This window comes from Nymphalis io, chromosome 24, assembly GCF_905147045.1.
Source record: "Nymphalis io chromosome 24, ilAglIoxx1.1, whole genome shotgun sequence".
NCBI classification, from domain to species: Eukaryota; Metazoa; Arthropoda; class Insecta; order Lepidoptera; family Nymphalidae; genus Nymphalis; species Nymphalis io.
Genome location: NC_065911.1, coordinates 5,617,282 through 5,639,327, shown reverse-complemented (window position 1 = coordinate 5,639,327; position 22,046 = coordinate 5,617,282). Strand labels below are relative to the sequence as shown.

The 22,046-nt window shown below is 32.5% G+C and overlaps 1 protein-coding gene across 1 annotated transcript in view; it reads left to right on the top strand.

Annotated features, from left to right (window-relative positions):
- LOC126777892 (dual specificity tyrosine-phosphorylation-regulated kinase 2) overlaps window positions 1-22,046 on the top strand; it is a 159,417-nt gene that overhangs the window by 39,850 nt on the left and 97,521 nt on the right. The gene's annotated exons all lie outside the window — the stretch shown is intronic.

Sequence of the window (22,046 nt, the reverse complement as noted above, 5' to 3'; positions counted from 1 at the left end):
GGCATCGTGACGCAGCGTATGGTGTGACGCTTTAAACGGTAGACGGTTAAAGGAGATCACGGGCTAAGTAAAGGCCGATAAATAATAATTAAGCTAAAGACAAGAGTGCAAAGTATCGGAATTGCGATGGGTCTGAGAAATACTCATTTATACAGTATTATTCGTATATTTTTATTTAAGTCTATATATGTGAATTAATGTATATCTTTTATAAGAACAAAAAGCTGAAACTGAAAATATTGGTTAAGCTTTATAATTTCACACAATTTATAATATACAGGATGTAGGTAGATTAGTAGAAGAACTAATCTGTGAAGGCAGAAATATTGTTTAGTAAAAACTGTTATTCGTTGATACAGAATATTATATTTATGTAATAAATATAATATATTGAATAGATTACCTACTGACTCCCTTGTCTGTCTTGACAGAATATATATTCTGAATTATATAAAATAACAACTGCGAGTTGACTTACGATTGACTTTTGGCTTTGATTTTTAAATAGAGTGTATTTAGACGAGCCGGTTGGCGTGGCTGGTAGATACTTGCCTTTCACGCCGAAGGTTATGGGTTCGATTCCCATCCAGGACAGACATTTGTGTGCATGAACATGTCTGTTTGTCCCAAATCTGGGTGTAATTATCTATACAAGTATGTATTTACAAAAGAAAAGTAGTATATGTCGTATATCAGTTGTCTGGTTTCCATAGCACAAGCCTTTTACAAGCTTAATATGGGATCAGATGGCCGTGTGTGAAAATGTCCCAGGATATTATTGATTATTTTTAATTTCCCATTTTGATTATATTATGCATGATATATAATAATTTAATTATAATTAATAATAATATATATTTATGTGGGAAAAGAGTAGTGACTAAGATTCATGCAGGTTCTTTTCGGTAGGATCTACAGTCGGAACTGGTAAAAGCCTACTTGAATATATTATGATTGAGATTGCATTGTAACCAAGTTAAGATACTTTTTTGTTTTGTCTTAAACTTAGTTACATATTACACGTTAAGTATATTGTATTGCTCATCTCATGACAATACCGTTATCCATTTAAACTGTACATAGCATTACTTGTATATTTAAACAGGAAAATATTACAGTTATGTTTAACTAATTACGTTTAATTTATGATGTGTGACTAATAACTTTATAGATGCTTTTGCATTGAAAGTTTATTGCTCTGTTTTTGCTTCATATGTTGTATATTATTCTTCCTTTGTTAAAGCATTATTTATTTACCCCATTTAAATAATGCCAGATCTATTTTATAAATGATATAATTTTTTTAATTTATTTTTGTGTATGACTCAAAATTCAATAACGATGTATATAATAAATATTGGCAGATTAGCATATGGTCAATATGCCTAATAAATTTATCTAAAGGTCATTCAAACCATAATTCCTATCCGTCCCTGCTGCCAACCTTTGAATCCCAATATCTTATATCCTTTTCCTGTAATTAATATTGACTAATAGTATTTATGTTCAGCAGTAGAATCACTGATGTATGGATAATACCCACTCAGGTAGGCTTGTATAAACTCCAAATACCAGGTACCCATCATACCTTAAAAGACCTGTGCCTTGGATAGCACGGCAATCCGTTGCTATAGCGCTTGTAGTCTCGCCGATCGTGCCCTGTTTTTGAAACTATCCGACTCTTACACAACTTATGTATACTGATTCAGAGTCAATCTTTGAATTGTGAACAATCAATATCATTTCATATAGCAATTGAATCTGAAAGTTTCCTTTCAAGAAGATTACATTTTCCATCAATAAATCTTTTCTGAATAACAGAATCAACAACTGTTATGAGATCAGGATATCCTACTTTGTATATTAAACTCGACGGGACGGAAAGTTTCTGCGGTATGATATTAAATCTTTATTGACATAATTTCCTCCATCGTCGTTTTCTTTCAACTATTATATGAATTCAAGTTATCTTACTTGATATGTTTGTTATTAGCATTATCATAAAATGATTCATTTTATACTTTAAATGCCGTATTAATATTAACGTTCTTTAAAACGAATCTACAGATAAATAAAAATTAAATAACAGTAACAGTCTGTTAATGTCCGACTGCTGGGCTGAGGCCTCCTCTCCCTTTTTGAAGAGAAGGTTTGGAGCTTATTCTACCACGCTGCTCCAATGCGGGTTGGTAGAATACACATGTGACAGAATTTCAATGAAATTAGACACATGCAGGTTTCCTCACGATGTTTTCCTTCACCGTCAAGCACGAGATGAATTATAAACACAAATTAAGCACATAAAAATTCAGTGGTGCTTGCCCGGGCTTTAACCCACGATCATCGGTTAAGATTCACGCGTTCTAACCACTAGGCCGTCTCGACTTAAATAATTGTTGATTTTATTTTTAGGTTGACTAAGAAGTCTTCTTGTTTTATTATGCGAATTAATCATCTCGATATTAACTCAATGAGTTTTGGTAAAGATAAAAAAATATACATAATCTAGGTCGAAGCAACGGTCTTGATCATTACTGCCTTCCTTCGAATCATTAACCCGCACACCCACTTACAAACAACTGTCCTCATTACAAACATTGGCCCAATCAATTCGTCATTATAATCAACTTCGTGCGAATAAAAAGTGACACCCACATGCCGTCGCCAAACTTGGTGAGAAAAAAAACAACAAAAAACAATGGCCGCCATAACGGCGCGTGCATTGTCGTATGGCGGGAAACAAAATATATGTCAGTGTTCGCTGTTGGACAATGTCATCTGGTTTATTGTGATGTACAACGGTTATGTGTTACGGATTTTTTTGATTGTCATAAGCTAGTTTTAATTGTTATATATTTTGTTGTTTGAGTCATGACTGTTTTTGGGTGGTGTTAACTATGAGATTTGAAATTTTTTTTTTATAACAATAATAAACACTAAAAAAAAATTTTTTTTAACTTCGCCTAAGTTTGTATTAATCTCCTTATTTAAGTTATAGTATTAACTCTTAAAAGAAATACATATAATAATAACTTCAAATTTGTATGTAAGTTAATCTTACATTTTTTCTTCAAGTGACCCAGAGTTATGTGCTAGATTTTCTAGCGAGTTCTCTTATGGTCTGTATAGCAACATTGTATAAAGTAGGATCATAGTAAACAGTTCGCGTCACGCGTTTACATTTAATGGGATGACATTTGAAATGCGTATCGCATCGCAAACGGAGACTTCATTACTGTACACACAGAACAAGGAATTTAAGAGTAGATGTAGAAAATCTTATATGAAATGGCTTATTTTGGGTAACATTGATTCCTTTTTTTATGATTATTGATTCTCATTAATCGTTACCATAGATTTATGTTAATTACATTTATGTTAACTTACATCAAGCGTAGTACTTCATTAAAATACAAAATAAAAAAAATAGGAAAAGGAATGAAAATTTTCCACATGTATCTACCAACCCGTAACGAAGAAGCGTGGTGGAGTATGCTTCGAACCTTTCGTTCAAAAAGGAGAGGAGGCGTAACCCCAGCAGTGGGATATTACAGGCTGCTATTTAACTTCTATTATAATATAAAAAATATAATATTTTCGTTACTTCAATTCTATTCTTTGTTCTTAGGTTATACGACACAAACTTATACTATTACACTTATTGAGTTCAATCATATTCAGCAATCTTGTAGTTTACATTGGAAATGCAATACGTTATGAATCTGCGTTGCTTATTTTGTTCTCATTTCTTTGTCAAGATCTGTCTTCTATGTTTTTGCATACTGACATTTGGTATTTAAAATTATAATATGCCTTATCTTACCCGTAGTCATATAGGAGTTATTAATAGTTTTTATTACATTCAGAAAAACTGATTTTCGTTCTTAAGCTGAATAAGTGATCTCTTTCAAACAACCTTTGGATAGCGGACAATAAATTAAATAATGAAAAGTGTGAATATGGTTATAAATACATACCACACATACCATATTATACGATAGAAAACAAAACAAATATGAGACAATCAATTATGGCCTTATTTAAATTTTAAAGAAAACATTACACGTATAAAGTAAATTATCTCAACTCTCTTATCTAGATTGAGAAAATATTTTTAGAATCCTTAGTGAAAATACATGACAACTTATTTAAGTGAACGAACCCCAACAGGTCTTTCTAAACAGGTTTCTGTGAGGAAACTGAAGTCTATTTATTTAATTACTTCAACTCGAATGTATAAAGTTATGTTTTAGTACATCTCAATAATAACACAACATACTGTAATTTCACAGCTATGTCAAACGACTCGCCACTAACTACCCAGTAATAGCAGCATTAGGGGTAATTATTATAAATTAGTAGTATGTATGTGTGTGTTATATTTAATGTTATATGTTATGGATAAATGGCAGGTGGCTATCATAATCCAGCCACGGATTGAGTAAACATAAATAACAACTTGTCATTGAATTGACGCAATGTAATTGGTCGAAATCTTGAATAATCTATGATATTTAGTATGGATTCGCGAAAAATTTGCGTCTTGAATATCGGCGAATTCACTAACGGAACATTGGAAGTAAAATTAAAGTGTATATAAGCCGCTATGTGGTATAATGTTGTGTTATAAATTAATATATATCAATCGAGAACTGTTTGTAGTGCATAATATAGCAGAGATATTCGCAAATTCCATGGACTATGTAAATCTAATGTTTGTTTATATACTTTCATTCTTCGACTGGAATAAATTGTAAGAATATTTCTTCTTTACCCTTAAGTCGCATATTTGTTTTCACTTACAGCTCATTAAAGATTTTGAATTTTGTAATATTATTTATCCCTTATTTTATTTTATAATAAATTATTTTATTATTATTATAAAAAGTTTAATGTATAGAACAAAAAAAAATTTAATGTATAGAAAAAAGCCGAGATGGCCCTGTGGTAAGAACGCCTGAATCTTAACCGATGATCGTGGGTTCAAACCCGGGCAAGCACCACTGAATTTTCATGTGCTTAATTTGTGATTATAATTCATCTCGTGCTTTACGGTGAAGGAAAACATCTTGAGGAAACCTGCATGTGTCTAATTTCACTGAAATTCTGCCACATGTGAATTTTACCAACCCGCATTGGAGCAGCGTGGTGGAATAAGCTCCAAACCTTCTCCTCAAAAAGAGGAGAGGAGGCCTTTAGCCCAGCAGTGAGACATTCACAGGCTGTTACGGAAAAATAGAATAACTACTACTAATACTGTTTTCGAGGTTTTGAAGGGATAAATATATATACTTATCAGTGAAAGACCAAATGTGAACAAGATACCAAAAACTAAAACAAGCTACATATATCATTACCAATTATTGACATCATAGTTTGTTGTTTTTCCACTGATGATTAGTTATGTAAACATATTATATGTATCACGTAAAACATATACTGATATGTATATCATTTCCTACCTTGCCTATAATTAATTTTAAATCGTTACGTCTCTTATGCGTGTGGTAACACTACCGAACACTGCTATACCGAAATGTAACAATACGAAGCATTCCTATTTGACAGCATTTTAATTTGTAATAGTGATGTAATGAAGTAGGTTAATACACATTCAAATTCCTCACAACATTAAGATTTTGATCTAGAACTTGAAACTATATGTTTATTTGAGAATTGAGAAAGTTATAAAAGATTCGAATAGAATTTCAGACTCGTATGTTATATGTATTCCTCTCAAAGTAACATTTAAAATTTTAGTTTTAAAGATATAACGTAACTAAACTAATGTCACGTGTTGGCCCACGTCGATTTTCGTTCGTGAAAGATGGACAAACCAACAGAAAGAGGTGATCCTTTCCAAAATAAGATAATGTTTGAATGATTGAGTTTGACTGACAAAAACATTTAAATCGATGATATTATACATAGACCCATATATGGATACATTGTAAAAATATTGTAATAGATTGTAGTAAAATAAATGAATTTATATTCGAAACCCGTATCCGAGTAGTACTCGGCAACCGAAGCATAACATAACTTACCCAGATGTACTTGCACTGAAAGCCACAACCATTAATATAGAACGATATACAAACGAGTAGATTCCGTGTCGAGCTGTAAATAAGCTGCAGTAATCTAGAAGTGATAAAACGAGGAAGATCTGTAATGTTGTTAGTCCCACGCCAATTACTGCGCACGCGCACTTATCTTGTGTATGCATGTTTAAATTGTTTGGGACTTTATAACAGAGTCCTAAATGTATACTTCATTAGGTAATGGAATCAATGTATAGACATGAAGAAACAAGTAATGTAAGAATGATATTTGTATTTTTTGTTTTTGAATTTTGGTTATATATATGTCATTTGTCATTACCTCGTCGGAGTATTTTAATACGACTAAAACATTGATGACTCAAATTGTTTTTTTAAAACCAATGAGTCCTTTCAACATTAGCGTGTAAAGTCCGAAACGATCCGTTATACACGAAATTCACTTCCGAGAAGACGTATGCTGTAACGGTACAAGTCAGTACGAATGCAAAATGAGCTGTCTGCTTGCACCACGATTTATTTGAGATTAACGCGACTTAAACCTCGGAACAATGGTAAGGTTTTGCCATTTTTGGTGTTTGAGAACTATCTAAATGCTAATGTGCATTTAACGATTCTTGATACTTTTTTAAGGATAAAATAACAATAGTTCAAACCAAGTAAGACCCAGCTGGTTTAAGTGTTAATTTAGGTATTTATACTGGTGGTAGGGCTTTGTGCAAGCTCGTCTGGGTAGGTACCACCCACTCATCAGATATTCTACCGCAAAACAGCAATACTTGATATTGTTGTGTTCCGGTTTGAAGGGTGAGTGAGCCAGTGTAATTAGAGGCACAAGGGACATAAAATCTTAGTTCCCAAGGTTGGTGGCGCATTGGATATGTAAGCGATGGTTGACATTTCTTACAATGCTAATGTCTAAGAGCGTTGGTGACCACTTACCATCAGGTGGCCCATATGCTCGTCCGCCTTCCTATTCTATAAAAAAAAAAAAAAATTTGGCAATCAAGCTAGAAATACTACTAAGGTTCATTTCATTCTGGTTCTTCTCAGTATAATCTACATTCCCAATCGCTGGTAGCTTTACATTTAATTCAATATTGTAACATGAAGATTCATAAGTGCCCTTATGAACCTATTACATTAGTAACAACAATGTTTTTTTTTTATTGCAATTTATTTTAATACAATTCAAATATATTTTAATACACTTATATTTAATAATGCGTGCCCAAATAAGTAACCCTAAATAAGTTACTGGCTCAAACTGGACATACGCAGGAGTTGCACAACAGTGCGATTCGCAAGGGTCAATGCACCGGGCATATAAAATGCCACATGCGATATCAGTGCAAATACTTTTGTTTATTTTGGCATCGATCCGAGCATCTTACAAAGCGCTGTCATCTGAATTCCTGTCATTAATAATGTATACTTGTCGGTGTAATTAGTCAATAGTGATTAAATATTTACTTATTCTGCTTAGTCACGTACTTAGTCATTAATTAATTTATAATATATAAGCTACCCGTCTCAACATCGCACGGGTAAAATTAGAATCTTATCTTTTTTTTTGTATTATAATCTAAACGAATATAATAAATACAATAAGTACCGAGCTAAGCGACTTTTTCCTCCTTATGTATTTCTATTGTAATATCATAAAATGGCTCTTGTCATTTATCTATAATTCTATAAATGCAGTCACAGATTTTTATAAAGATATTATCGAGCTCTACAAATCTTACAGTATTCTTGTATCTATTATATTTTTATAATAGACGTAAGATTCATTGGCAAGAATTTATGATTTATTATTTTTGTGTACATAATTATTCATTGTCATACTACTGCTAGTTATTATTTTTATTTACACATTTTAATACCCCCCAAAAGTTCATTTCACGGCCGTTCGTTAACACAAAACATCTAAATTTGTCGGACAAAGGTCAAGATACGAAAAACACACTCGTTATACGAACACGCAACGTAACATACGCTCTGTATTGCCGCACATGTGTAGGTCTTATACAGTTGATATTTGAAAAAAGAACATTTCATTTTTTTTATATTTGACTGTAAGGCGAAAGTGGTGATTTTTCTTCGTGTATTATCATTTAAGAAAATCATATTTAAATACTACAGTCATACAAAAATGCAATGGATCTTGAATTTGCACTGCTTCTGTATGACATTCAAATTAGTCTGTTATGGTATTGAATTAATAAATTCGTTTTCGAACGAATATTGTGTATATGATGATTAAACTCATCATCACATCACAACTTACCTAAGTCGCATAACTGGAATCGTTGGAAAATACACATGATTTTAATTTTATTCTAAATGCTTGTTTATCAAAGTTTTTCTCTCTATGGAGTTATCTGTTCGTCTCTGTTTATTTATCGTTCCATTTTATATCGAAAAAAGTTACTTAAATAAACAGAACAATTTTTGTTAGGTGTGTTATAAGCGGCTTGCTTGCTTTGCTAATTGTATTGATAATTAAATTATACTAAACTGAAATAGAGTTGTATACATTTTTTATTAGCAGTATAATAGCTGCTTCAATATTGCTATTGCTTTATTATTTTTAAAGCTAATATTTGTGTTGCATTGAATACAATGGATGAAGCCAATACGTAATATATAGGATAGCGTGACCGTGTGACCTAGATTAAACATAAAAACATAGATAGGAGAGATAAAATGCTTATCTTTATACGAGTTTGAAAAATATTTTTATAGTGCAACACTGAACTGCACATTCATTGGTGTGGAAATTAACTCACTCTTCAAAAATAAAACGATTTCAATCGTTTTATTTTTGAAGATAATATTAATATTTTAGTTTTATATAAAAAAAAACAAGCACAATAAAATATTTTTAGGAATTTATTTTATTCAAATAACATAATAATTATCGTATCTAGTGGTATCACATTTAACATTTTTTTTTAAATTGTGTTTTATGACTTTTTATCGTAAGCAACATTCGTTATGAGATTTATATATATTTCATTTACCATTTTTTATAATAATATTTTATGCAAAGTCAATAAGATGTTCCTATGTGTGTGGCCCGCTGTATTTTAGAAAGGCCATGTGTGTCCGGTGACAGTAAAATATTTATGAGCCCAGCGGGAGTCTTCTTTCTTCACGTCCTGGTAAACGACTTGTAATGACTTAGGAGGACGTTTTAAGTTTCACGGTAATGACTGTCATTACCGTCGTTATTCTTGATGGTAATCATTTTGCAAAGTTAATAATATTATTGATCGAAGTGACTCGTTGATATTTACTTAGATGTATATTATACTGTTATTGCTACAAAGGTATTAAACTAATGCACTTTTTTTTTATTACAAGTATAAAATTAAATTTTGGGCTAGTTGACAGTCAAAGTGAAACTTGATTGCAACGTTTCTGTCACGTTTTTTACTTTTTCATCAAGTTCGAGAGTAAAATTTTCGGAAGCTAAATGCTTGAATGGATATAGCGTCGTGCTATAGCCATTATAAGTTGAAATATAATAAAACTTTTTGTTATAAATGTAAAATAGTAGTTGCTATTATAATAATTAATGCACTGGTTTGTATAAATAACACCGCGCCTTACAATCCGTTATCAACGTCGGTATTACGAAATGACTAATCAATGGCTCGTGTTCGGTTTCCGTCATACAGATGAAATATAACTCTACATTACATTATTGCCTTCTACACTTGTCTATTATACATATTTCAATGCTGTTTAATTTACCTTTAATGTTTCTGTCATGATTTAAAGTGTTTTACTACCATTAGGTTATTGTGTTTAGTGGTTTGTCATGGTCGAATGACATTACTATAACGAGATATTATTATAATATAAGTAGATTAATATCGACGTCTGGGTAGGTACCACCCACTCATCAGATATTCTACCGCAACACAGCAGTAGTTGGTATTGTTGTGTTCCGGTTTGAAGGGTGAATGAGCCAGTGTAATTACAGGCACAAGGGACATAACATCTTAGTTCCCAAGGTTGGTGGCGCATTGGTGGTGTACGCGATGGTTAACATTTCTTACATGCCTATGATTAAGGGCGTTGGTGACCACTTACCATCAGGTGGCCCATATGCTCGTCCGCCTTCTTATTCTATAAAAAAAAACCTAGCCGAGATGGCATAGTGTTTAGAACGCGTGAATCTTAAACGATGATCGTGGATTCAAACCCGGGCAAGCACCACTGAATTTTCATGTGCTTAATTTGTGTTTATAATTCATCTCGTGCTTGACGGTGGAGGAAAACATCGTAAGGAAACCTGCATGTGTCCAATTTCATTGAAATTCTGCCACATGTATAATCTACCAACACGCATTGGAGCATCGTGGTGGAATAAGCTCCAAACCTGCTCCTCAAAAAAGGGAGAGAAGGCTTTAGCCCAGCAGTGAGGCATTAACAGGCGTTACTGTACTGTATTGTAAGTCGAATGTGTCGTGGTAGGTTTGATTGTTGATATAGGGACTTTTGGAAGTGTTTCTTTCGTTGAAAGCAACATTTCAAAGTCAATTTTGATGCAACGTTTTTATAATAACATACTGAGTTGCAACATATGGACCATATCTATGAATGTTTTTTTAACATAAGATTTATATTTATAAAATATGTAACACAGCTAACATTACTGAACAAAGTTAAATAAAAAACAGATAAAAAAATGTGTAGCTTTTATCAATAATGAAATTGTTTCTTTGTTTGAATCAAAGTCAGTCAAAGTCAACGAGTCCCAAAAGAATTTTATACAATTAAATTTAATAACAAAGTCTGAGGAGATTACCAATAGTTTATTTTGTATATTAGTTTGTTTTGTTACGAATTCTTTAGTTTGATAACTTTGTGAAATAACAACAAGCTGATATATTAATTGTAGTCTCGGTATACTTGTCTGGGTGGGTTTCGCCCACTCGTCGGGAATACTATCATCGAATAGCAATTTATAATATTGCTATATTATTGGTATGAATTGTAAATAACATTTTGAACCATAGAATAGATTTTGATAAAACTAAGCGTCTTGACAGCTTACATAAAAAGATACATACATATCTAGGTCTAGTAATAAATAATAATTTAAAATAACTCTTAAAATCGTCACTATCCAAATGAAAACGCATATTTATAAACATGATACGAATGAAAAATTACTTTCATAAAATTCTCACATATCTTTAACACTTTCCTTAAGTGGATTGGCTGTGCAGTGGCTTGTCATTGGATAATTTTACTTCCGCGATTATACGTCTATTGGTTAAAATTACATGTAATAGACGGCTTACGGTAAAAATACAGTACGGTTCGCAAATAAATCACTGCTATGTAACTTTGATCATAAATATATTTATGAACGAGAAATACCGGGAAAATTACTTGCAAGCATCCCCTGGGAAGTTAAAATATGAGGGGTATTGTACAAATCTTTTTCTTTTGCAAGATTTGATTATTTTTAGAATTAATTTTTATATTATTTTATCATGTATTTGTTTTAATATGACTACCATATTTATGATTAATTGTTGTATACTAGAACAGAAGATGAAGTATTAACTACAAAGCGAATTGAAATAAAATAGTTTGTTTTATTAACAAAATATACATTTGATAACAAAGACCAATGCTTTGGTAAAATAACACACGCACGGTTTAAGGTCAACGGCAGCAGGAAGCAAACATTGTATGAAAAACGTGTCTCGAATTTATTTTGTAACAATTTCAATAAAATTAGTTTTTGAACGTAGAATCTGTAACTTTGAAAAAAAATTGACGCGAAATTAATTTATATTTCTGAATTTTTTAACTTAAATCAAAGGAATAGTTTTTATGTTTAGTTTTCTACATATCAAATATTTACGAAGGATTTCTTATACTTACGAAATTTTCATTTGATTCAGTGAATAGGATGAATAGGTCTAGTATTAAAAATTTCATTTATATAATGTGAATACTTTGATTGTTCAATAAAATATCACGTGATTATGTGTGTAACTACATATCGACGAGCAGCTCTAACTTTAAACGTTCCTTCAGATCTGAAACGCAAATCAAAATAAAATTAATTAAAATTATGTTTCCTGAATGTTAGCCTTTCGCTCATTAAGGGGGGTTTATTGCCTTAGTCACCACGCTTGGCAGGCGGGTTGGTGATCGCAGTAGCTGGAAATCTTTCGCTGATAGCGTTGCTACCCGCTATCAGGGTTTGCATTTTTGGATTCCAGCGTTTGTGTGGTTATACCGCCTGAGCCTCGTTCTCTGATCAGCAAGATACACCATGGGCAGGTGAGGTTAATGGTAGGGAGAGCCTAAGGTCGTTGTCGGGCAGCCCAAGATCGGGATGGTTGCCGTTCTATGAGGGAGGCTTTCGTCCAGCAGTAAACGGCGATAAGCTGCGATTTATAGCCATTCACATTACTGTGTTAAGTGCAAGTTCGAGGGGAAACACCATTGAGTTTTCGTTAGTTTTTATATATGGACACAATTTTTTAAGAATTTATTTTTATATATGTGTATTTACTCATATAATAATAGTAACATAATAATTATATGTTGCGTTTTCTATAACATTTTTAATTGAACATATATTTATTTAGTGGTTTCTTAAATATAGAAGATTTCATATGAGTTTTCATGTATTTTTTTTTCATCATATTCATTTAATTCATCTTGTGGTCTGCGATGAATCATCGTGCATGTTTCATCGGAGTAATTTCTGCCACGTGTGTATACACCAACTCGCATTGAAGCAGCGTATTGGAATCATCTCCTAACTTTCCCTTCGAAGAAAAGTTGAGACTTCTGTACATTAGTGCGATATTTCCAAGATGTTTCTTTATAGTTTTAAAGTCCCACATAAAATGTCTCCGTCAGCTGCTCAGTCGGTTAATAATATGAACTGTAAACATGTAACACTTATGCACAAGTGCCATATGCTTAGCGAATTCAATAGTTTAACAGCTGGTTTCATTTTCGTCGAAGAAACTTTATTGTTTTTTTATAATGGGGCCATATCGTATCCAAACATTTAAATTTATATAATAATAATTGTTATATTTGCTATTGTTAATTTTATAATGAATTTGTTTATTAATTCTATTTGTAGTTTTTAAGCTTTATTCATTTATTTTATTGCAATATAAGGTCGATTTTAACGTATATTTTTTTGTTGCAGGTAATTTTTTACACTAACGTACAAGGAAGGCAGTGTATTTGAACTTCAATGTAGTTTCTCAGAAACGGTATAGTATTAAAATTTTGGAATTAAGTGGCATGTAATTTAATAAGTTAATATTAACTTCTGTGATTCAGTGCATTTGTTCGATGTTATAGACGTACTAAACAGGAGTAGCTTTGATATTTGATATCGTAATAATATATAATGTTGAGTTGGGAACAACAACACGTTCACTAACAAAGTTATGTTTTTACCACAAATACGTGCATATCTTCGACTGCCTCGTTGGTCTAGTAGCTAGATCCCGACGTCCAGATTTCAAATCCAAATTCGGGTCAGAAGAAGTGATTGGGTTATTCTGTCGAAAATTCTCAGTGGCAACTTAGAATCTGCAAGTTTTAAGTGTGTACGTTCCTTTGCCTCGGAACATATGTAAAACCGTTGGTCCTTCGCCTCTTTCCGGTGGTGTCGGATTGCCATCCCATTGGATTATGAGAGCGAGGGAATAGAGAGTGCATCTGTGTTTGCACACTCACTTGTACTATAAATGTGAATGTGTATGTTTGAGGTCTTGACAATAAATTATGTTATATTTGATATAAATTTAGAACTTTTATTTAACTTAAATAAATATATCTAACTTGATAGTATGTGTAATCACTACATAGCCATAGCAAAAAAGATGATTAAATCGACAAGCTTGACCTGCCTATAATATGCAATTGATATGTGTACATACGATATTCACAAGTACATACACCGTAGGGGGCAATCACAAAAATCAACGCAACCGTTATATGACGAATGATATTTGTTCAATGCTTGATTTAATATGAAACGGGGACAGGTTTTCACACGAGATAGCGGTTGTATACATAGGCGGACGCGGAATATGACGTGAGCAAGTAATGTCTTACTCTTATATCATATATATGACGGATACAGAGATTCTAAGGCAATGGTCGAATGCTGACAAGATCACAATATCTTACGTATAATACAAATGTATCCATAACTTTGTAATCTTTCTATTATTATGGGTAGGCAGACCGGGCAACCTAGGCATTGGCATTATATGAAATATTAGCTAACCCTTACATTGATATATAAAAAGGGTTTTTTTTATATATCAATGATCCCTTACATCGCCAATGCACCATCAACTTTGGGTATTAAGATATTATGTCCCTCGTGCCTGTAGTTACTTTTCCAATTCCCAGGCTAAGGGATACACGCACACAAACATACACAGTCCACATAAACAATTACACACATCTGAAATACAATAGATAAAATATAATGAAATCCGGCTTTAATAAATAGTTTCAAACACATTGGCACGAACAACTCATATATATTCAAAATTATATTTCCAAGAATGGCTGGTATTTTTATCGTTAGTCAGACAAATATATTGTTCATAGATATTTTAATTGAAGGTTTTAGCGCTATGGGAACTTGAACTATGAGAAAATTTATAATCACAGTCCAAAGTACTGAATCATTATGTTTTAAAAATTGCACTTTACTTTACGTACGTTACTTAGCCCTGGTCATTAAAATCCATTACTTTTTTATACCGTAACCGTACCGTAACAGCCTGTGAATGTCCCACTGCTGGGCTAAAGGCCTCCTCTCCTCTTTTTGAGGAGAAGGTTTGGAGCTTATTCCACCACGCTGCTCCAATGCGGGTTGGTAGAATTCACATGTGGCAGAACTTCAGTGAAATTAGACACATGCAGGTTTCCTCACGATGTTTTCCTTCACCGTAAAGCACGAGATGAATTATAATCACAAATTAAGCACATGAAAATTCAGTGGTGCTTGCCCGGGTTTGAACCAACGATCATCGGTTAAGATTCACGCGTTCTTACCACAGGGCCATCTCGGCTTTTTGGGCCATCTCGGCTTTTTTATACGTAAATAAGATAAATTTCATGACATTACTTGCAGACATAACAGCAGTACTTGGTATTGTTGTGTTCCGGTTTGAAGGGCGAGTGATCCAGTGTAATTACAGGCACAAGGGGCATAACATCTCAGTTTCCAAGGTTGGTGGCGCATTGGTGATGTTAGCGATGGTGACAATTCTTACAATGACAATGTCTATGGGCGTTGGTGACCACTTACCATCAGGTGGCCCATATGCTTATCCGCCTTCCTATTCTAAAATCCGTATTAAGAAAATATAACTTATCTATTTATTCTGTATTAGATCGAAATGGCATTTATTTCGTATAATTTTGTAATGTTTTTTAATGAATAAATTTACGTATTCAACATGAATTCTTTTTTTTAAATATGTTAAACGCTGTCACTAGCACAAAATCCTAAGCTCAAAATCGCATACGCGCGATCTCTATGTCAATTGACTACCGTTAGTGTAGCTGAAAAACCATACAATGGGATTACCATATCCATTGTGGGCAGACACGACTGAATGCTCTACATTTGTTAAATGTTACTAAGGCAGGATTTGTTTTAGTTATAAATTGTGTACTGAAAAAATATCCTCTACTATAAATCGAATCTAAGTATGCTCTATCGAATATATTTATATAAGCTAAACTGAATAAATATTTTAAAACTTATTTAAGTAAATTTCTCACTGCTGCTAATTTCTCTCTCGCGGATTAACTTTTTCGAGTTTGTTCCACTACATACCCGAAACGGGCTTGGTTCAAGTGTGACTCCTTATGATGTTTTCCTTTACTGCCAAACATGATATTGATTAATTATAAGCCCAAATCAGATAATGAAGTAGGCATGTATTAACTATTTATATATACAATACTGTATAATATCTATACAAAGTACAATGGTGTAAAGCCCGTTAATTGAACTGTGTTTGTAAAATATTTATTTTATTTATTTATTTATTTATTATTACATAAAATAATAAATAAATAAATAAATAAATAAATAAAATAAATATTTTAACAAACAAGGATATTCATATGCTGAATATCCTTGTTTATTACATAAAAAAAATATTTGTTTAGGTACGACGGGCGTGTTCACTGTGACGTCATGACCTATATGACCCCCCCACGTACACCGTAGTTGAGTGTACCGTGTCGAGCGACTGACGGACAATTAGGTACCAAGTTGTTAATGAAGCGGAATTATACACTAATTAGACTTTTAGGTTATATTTTTTGTGCCATTTATATTAAATGGCTGTGTATAAATATACATACATATAAGAACATTAATGATGCCCCTTGTCTAATATATTTATTCGTAACAGTCAGTAAATTTGTCACGGTCTGGTGGGATGGGGTTTTCTACTGTCAAGTTTAAGACAACGTTTTAATGGCAACGGGTGACTCCGTCTCAGGTTATACTACTTTGTGGGTCCTGAGTAGTTAAAATTAAAGTTTTACTCCTTATTATGAACGAACAAAGACTTTGAACATACACTTTATTTAAGTATTGATATTTTGACAATTAAGTATGGGTTTAGTGGATATACCCGTAACAGCCCGTGAATGTCCCACTGCTGGACTAAAGGTCTCCTCTCCTCTTTTTGAGGAGAAGGTTTATAGCTTTTTCCACCACGCTGCTCAAATGCGGTTTGGTAAAATTCACATGTGGCAGAATTTCAGTGAAATTAGACACATGCAGGTAAAGCACGAGATGAATTATTATTACAAATTAAGCACATGAAAATTCAGTAGTGCTTACCCGGGGGTTTGTACCCACGATCATCGGTTAAGATTCATGCGTTCTTACCACTGGCCATCTCGGCTCCCACTGGGCCATCTCGGCTCAACAAGTGGATATACATATGGTGTAATTTTCTCCGACATATTAAAATTTTCTCAAGATGCTGTCCGATCACAAGATGAATATTAAAGATAAAAAAGCTCGCGAAGTGCCTTGATTAGATTTGAAATCTCGACCTTCAATCAAGACACGAGTTCTATCCATTATTCCGGAATGGCGTCAGATATAATATTATATCAGTTAGAAGTACATGTATATACATATATTTTCTTAAATATTGCGTCTCTGTACATCAACACATAACATTTTAATAGTTTCACCCAACGTTTGCTTCAGCCTGTAACGATTACTCTCAAAATTCATTTTCTTATAGCGATGAAGATATTGAGTGTATCAATATACACTGTATACACTCGAGTCCCCACCCTTATTATTGCTTGTTCTCGACTGCGCAGTTGAACTATATAGGGCTAGAATCAAAAATGTCTTACTTCCGTATAACATTTTGAAATTCATATCCAAAATTGTCGAGAACAACAGAGCTGATTTAAGTTTATTTTATAAATCCGTCTGTCGGATGAACGATTAGGCACAAAGTTGTTAATGAAAGCAAATTAATATCCGACTAGGATTCCTGATTATGCTTCATTACTTCGACCTAAATAAATTTTAGGCTATTTAAATAAAAATTCTAGGTCATTAGAGAGTCATTTTTAAGTGACTCCCTAATTACCTAGAATTTTTAGAATTTCTGAAGTGTAAATTTTCGTATTTTAGGTGGATATAGTAAGAGTAGTTGGATGCATAAAGCTATACTATCATAGACTGTTGACATTATAATTTATTTAAATGGTAGCACTTTGCCCGTCTATATTGGCTTTATTATATTCAATTTGTTCACTTAGTTTTCGAAGCTCTTACTTTCAACTATATTTATACATTATAGGGTAAATGAGAAAGGTAATTTGTATACGATTATTTGTAATAAATATATGGTTGATAAAAAGAGTAACTATTGATTTATTGATTGATTATTGACGATTCTAAAGTGCTTGTAAGTGTCTACATGATTGAAGAAAATTTTTATTTCATCGTTTGAGTTTACATTAGCGGCAGTTAGTCCTTATACAATTAATACGTCACCAACCATGAATGTTGCAACACTGTCTGGAATCAATAATATTGATGATAAATAAATAAGCATATCTATCGATACTTAAGTCTAAATGAATTCTTGAAATAAATTATGTTAATAGATTTAAATGTAATGATGATTGTATTGTTTTGTATCTGTGTAATTTATGTTGTTTACTCGTTACACTGGATGACCCCATGTTTACTTAATTCATCAAGTCGTGACTAACATTTATTATAAATATACAACACGCTGATTACTGACTCGAGTGTCATGCTAATTGGTCTGATTAATATACATTTTGTCATATGACGATCTAAACCTATATTTCATTCATCTATTTGAAGCTTCTAATGTAAAATATATAAAGACAAAATTTCTTAACAGCACTTGAATGCAGTATCGCAATCTAGGGATCTTAATCTTTAAACGACGACCTTGATGCTGTATAAATTAGCGGAAAAATTATAGTCAATGGCTAACACAGTATTAATCCTGTAAATTCACGTATAAATATAAATAACATGATTTGACTAATGAGTCGTATGTTTTGACTTGCTCGTTTTCTAGTGTTTTTCGAGGTCTTTGGCTTAAATCCCGGATTTTTCATTCGAGAAAATCTCAGTAGCAGCACGGTGTTTGGAAGTCGTTACATACGTACCTCGGTAATCTCGTAAAGCCGTTGGTCTCATGATCTCTTTACGGTCGTGTCGGAATGTCGTTGTATCGGATTATGAGAACGAAGGGATGAGAGTGCATTTGTGTTAGCGCACACACTTATGCACTGTAATATACCTTAAATACCTATTGTAATATGTGAGTGAATAAACAATGTCTTCTCTCAAAGTGTGGCTGCCATGGCCAAGATCGTTCAAGAGGATAACGTGAACCACAGTTAATACTTGAGATGATTTTTTATCTCGTTTCTAAAGCCATTGCCAGTCTAATAACAATCCGGCTCTAAACCTTAATTTTACATTTGAAAACACTCACAATAGCCGTCACGTAATCCTGATTTTTTTTAAACGACTCAGTATAATAATAGATACTAAAAAAAATATCTCAAAAAAAAATCTATCGCAATGATTCCTAACAAAAGACACGAATGAGAAAATCGGACTTATTTCACCACATTGTGCGGTCTTATTCCATCCAATTCTCATGTTTATACCTTTGTGGTGTGATCGTGAATCAGGCTACCTGCTATGTACGACTGAATCATGTTTTTGTGGGATAAACTTCAGAGTTTATTATATTGCAAAACATTTCTCACTGATTTGGTTGACCATTTAAAAAAATACAACAGTCAAAAGTTGTGGTTGTGGATACCATAGATAGATTTAGATTTGCAGCTGGATAAATTAAGATTTTAAATTAATACAAATAAGACAGTTAAAATTTGACCACCGTCAAAGAATGCCAAATGATGCCATTCAGAACTCTCAAGATTTAACACAACTGATTGGGCCTTCTATTGATAATTTAACACGTATTAATAAAAAAAATGTCCAAACACAGAATATGTCGAATGAAATTGAAAAAGAAGTGAAATCGTTATAAAGTATGAATTTGAGAAGATTCAACAAAATTCCGCGTTATTGTAATGTCAACAGTTAAAATAATATAATCATATTTCGTAACTCGTACTTATGAATAAATAAATAGTAAATACTCTTGCTCTACTATTAAAATATGGTTCGAAGTTTATTCCCCGACGCCGCACCAATGCTCTGTAGTACATTTTCCATTTTTTAAGAACATAGTTGACTATTAGATCTTTTTACAAACCACAATAGAGACATACTTCAAACAATGTATTTCTTTTATGAAACAAGTAGCGGACATATTTAGTTTAAGCTGCGTTTTTCGTATATTGGCAGTAATTACAGAGTGCCTTTGATCCATCGCGGCTGCGTGTGAATGACTGGAATGAGAACGTTTTTAATTTGCGGAAACTTACAGATCAAAAGGAAACGTTACGTTGGAAATGTAATTAGCGTTGTCTTTAATTTGTTGTAAAGTATGGACTCTTTGAAAAATAAATAATTCCCAGCGTTAAAAACATTTTTCGTGTATTAGGAAGATGAAAATACATTCTCAATGTATTTAACCTGCGGATCTAGACTGTCACATAGAGATTTTCGATTTCGTTTCTAGAGAACGCCAAGGAAATGATATATGTTTACGATTTATTACGTGATCAACAATTGACTTATTAAATTGAATATTATACGTTTTTTTTTTAACGAAAGCGAACATCGAAGTTTTTTCGACAATTGTCGAATGCACTTTTTCGTTTTTTTTTTTTTTTTTTTTTTTATCTATCTTCCCTGTTCTATAAACAGCAGTTACTAGAAAATATATTACAAATAACGTTTAAGTATGTGACTTTATCATTATCTATGAATATCACTTTGTTCATTAAATTCCTTGGCGTAGTCGAGAACGTTGATGAATTACGTATAGACTATGTCACATAGAAGTAATAAAACTATATTGCCTTAAGCGTTTTTACCGTTTACATTATATCTTATTGATTTTTTAAAATTCAATTGTTTACTTCAACACTGAAGATTTGCACTTATTGATAGTACATATAATACGACTACTACCTGTAATGTAATGTTTCCGAAACTCCATTGAATGTGGTGTGTGTGAAATTGGAATGTCGAATTTGATAGAACGTTTCTAAAGCAAAAATATTTGACTATTATCATGTTTGTTGAGATATTTTTTTTAATTTAAAATTGTTTGTCGTGAGTTCGATTTTTATCACATTGGTCTAAAAGGTAATGAAGAAGCAGACAGACTTGCAAAAATAGCTAGGATAACGGATAAAGAAGTATTCTTCCTAATTATTCAGAAAAGCTTTCAGAATTTAAATATTTGGGGTTCTGACATTGGAAAGAATACTTTGATGAGCGATCTAAAATGAAAGGAATCTGGTATAAAACTATGCAATCTGAGCCTCTTAAAATTCCTTGGTTTGAAGATTCAAAGGTAAGGATTCGATCGGGACACTACCCATGCAACAAGTTTGCATATTTAATGAAAAAAAATGATTCACCAAATTGCGATGTCTGCAATGTGTTAGAAGATGTGTATCATTTGATTATGGAATATAGTAAGAATAAAGCACAAAGGGAGTCGCTAATAGCAACATATTATCGACAAAAGTCTCAAAAAAATGAAGATTAAATTTTTTTTTTATATGCCAGATTAAAAAAGCCGAGATGGCCTAGTGGTAAGAACGCGTGAATCTTAACCGATGATCGTGGGTTCAAACCCGGGCAAGCACCACTGAATTTTCATGTACTTAATTTGTGATTATAATTCATCTCGTGCTTTACCTGAATGTGTCTAATTTCACTGAAATTCTGCCACATGTGTATTCCACCAACCCGCATTGGAGCAGCGTGGTGGAATAAGCTCCAAACCTTCTCCTCAAAAAGAGGTGCGGAGGCCTTTAGCCCAGCAGTGGGACATTCACAGGCTGTTACGGTTACGGTATTAATATAATCATTTTTTAAGGGACATATTAAGGGAGATATTATTTAAACATATATTCATAATATGAATAATGCTCTTTTTTACATATCTTAAAATTAATAAATTTGATCCGACATAATTTTATATGTCTGTAGGGCTGAATAAACAATCACAGTATAGCAATTTTTCCTTATATTTTAATAATTTGTAATAAACAGGTAAAATATTAAAACGAAATGACTAACGTTAAATTAAAAAAGCTTTTTATAATATTTTTTATTGGAAAATGTCCAACTGCCTGTCATAATGTAAACCATTTCTTAAAACCAACGATCCGCGTAATGAGTTAGTCTACGAAAATGTGTCATTGTCCTTTTAAAATTCTGCCTTAACCGAACTGTGTCAATAACAATAAATATCTATG